Source organism: Pavona decussata, unplaced genomic scaffold (assembly GCF_977016875.1).
Source record: "Pavona decussata unplaced genomic scaffold, jaPavDecu1.1 SCAFFOLD_3646, whole genome shotgun sequence".
NCBI classification, from domain to species: Eukaryota; Metazoa; Cnidaria; class Anthozoa; order Scleractinia; family Agariciidae; genus Pavona; species Pavona decussata.
Genome location: NW_028146457.1, coordinates 5,001 through 7,500, shown reverse-complemented (window position 1 = coordinate 7,500; position 2,500 = coordinate 5,001). Strand labels below are relative to the sequence as shown.

Here is a 2,500-nt window from a genome sequence, read left to right as displayed (position 1 = left end):
TCCAACTACGAGCTTTTTAACTGCAACAACTTTAATATACGCTATTGGAGCTGGAATTACCGCGGGTGCTGGCACCAGACTTGTCCTCCAATGGATCCTCGTTAAAGGATTTAAGTTGTACTCATTCCAATTACAAGACTTGTAAAAGCCCTGTATTGTTATTTCTTGTCACTACCTCCCTGAGTCAGGATTGGGTAATTTGCGCGCCTGCTGCCTTCCTTGGATGTGGTAGCCGTTTCTCAGGCTCCCTCTCCGGAATCGAACCCTAATTCTCCGTCACCCGTTGCAACCATGGTAAGCCACTACCTTACCATCGACAGTTGATAGGGCAGAAATTTGAATGAAACATCGCCAGCGCAAGGCCGTGCGATTCGATCAGTTACTATGAATCACCAAATGACCGGGCAGAACCCGCATTGGTTTTTAATCTAATAAATACATCCCTTCCAGAAGTCGGGACTTTTCGCATGTATTAGCTCTAGAATTACTACGGTTATCCAAGTAGTAATGGTACAATCAAATAAACGATAACTGATTTAATGAGCCATTCGCAGTTTCACAGTACAAGTGCTTATACTTAGACATGCATGGCTTAATCTTTGAGACAAGCATATGACTACTGGCAGGATCAACCAGGTAACTATCCACCGCAGGGAACAGAAGTTCCTTGCTAAGCGGCCCCCCTCCGCAGAGGGAGAGCAAGCTTTCTTAGATTTTGCCTCCACGGGGGGAACCCATGAGCCAAACGGACCACACGGTCCCTCGGTCAAGGGAAACCCCGTCTTGTTTGCCACGTCTTTCTCACAACTGGACCCGTGCACAGTTCAGGCATACCTGTCAGACTCGCCAAGCGAGCTGAAGGAAGGCAAGAAAAGTGCTTCTGCGAAGGAAAATATCCTCCTGCTCTTTTGTCTCTATCATTAGCCAAAGGCTAGCGTACACAACTTCCATCTACACTCTGCCTGCCACTACAGTGACAATGCTTTCGGGCATCATCTTTTCCCTCCTTCGAAAGGAAAGCTACAAGCCCAACTTTCCTTGCCCGTTAGTCAATTCTGCCCTCTATTTCTCCGCCTTGCCGCCGTGGAACATAAGGGACAGGGTTTACTAGCCAGCTCCTCTCGGAACCTTTGCGACCAACCTGCCCACACTATAACCCCCAAACGCTAATAAGGAGACTGCATGATATGGTAGACAGAAAATAAAAACGCGAAAAAAATGAAATTTTGAAAATCGAACCCACAACCAGCCAAATCGTTTGTAAGTCATGCCAAATGACTGGTGACATCTTAAAAACCCATTGAAGCCACAACATCCCATAATTTCACGCTTTTAAAGATTTGTCACTATACGCACTGTAAGTACCTCACTAATTCTCACCTCAGATTTTACGGGAACATGTTCAAATTTTAACACGCCTCTCAGCACGACCAATTACATTAAAATTCATCGCAAAAGTCAGAATTCTCCAATTTTTGAAAAATTCACTATATTCACTGTAAGTACCTCGCTAGACAGTGGAGACCTCAGATTTTACGGGAACATGATCAACTTTCGACACACCTCTCAGCACGAGCAGTTACATAGAAATCCATCAGGAAAGTCGTGCTGTGAAGAGGTCTTTCGACTAAGAAAAATGGTGGTGTGAGGAGGAGTCACCTAAATCAGAGAAAAATACTCTTATAGGAGACTGCTACGAAAGACATTTCTGAGTCCACTGGCCCTAGTCCCCTAATAAGTGTATTTCTGTTTGTTTTAAGAAGGTCCTCCTGACATCACCAATCTTCTGTCTTCAATCCTAACCCCAACGTTAACCCTAACGCTAACCCTAACCCTACCTCCCTCAGGGGCAGTTCTATGGTTATGATCCCACGGTAGGCAGAAAAACTATCCCAATCTAGGTTTTCTTGTATGCTGACTCCATTTTAAATGCTTTTACTTGAGTCTGACAAAGGCAAAGCCAAATACTCACCCCTATATGGACGGGGAAGCAAAGTGCGGATTTTGGTAGGTCGGCATTTTCAATCAGGAATGTTGCCATTCGAAAGAGCGTCCAAAAAAACTTGGTTGGGACACATTTATTTTAGAAATTAGCGACCTAACCAGAAGTGCACTTTTTGGTGGGCCTACCCTACCCCCCTCAGGAGCAGTTCTATGGTTATAATACCACGGAAGGCACAAAACCTATCCCAAACTAGGTTTTCTTGTATGCTGATTCCATTTTCAATGTGTTTCCTTGACTCTGACGAAAGCAAAGCCAAATACTCACCCCTATATGGACGGGGAAGCAAAGTGCGGATTTTGGTAGGTCGGCATTTTCAATCAGGAATGTTGCCATTCGAAAGAGCGTCCAAAAAAACTTGGTTGGGACACATTTATTTTAGAAATTAGCGACCTAACCAGAAGTGCACTTTTTGGTGGGCCTACCCTACCCCCCTCAGGAGCAGTTCTATGGTTATAATACCACGGAAGGCACAAAACCTATCCCAAACTAGGTTTT

General features: G+C 44.7%; 1 non-coding gene across 1 annotated transcript in view; it reads right to left on the bottom strand.

Annotated features, from left to right (window-relative positions):
* Window positions 1-639, bottom strand: part of LOC146446281 (small subunit ribosomal RNA) — a 1,800-nt gene extending 1,161 nt beyond the window's left edge. Inside the window, exon 1 of the ribosomal RNA XR_014862819.1 lies at window positions 1-639. This exon is cut by the window's left edge and continues 1,161 nt beyond it. This is a non-coding gene — a ribosomal RNA (small subunit ribosomal RNA).
* Between the last annotated feature and the right edge of the window lie 1,861 nt (window positions 640-2,500).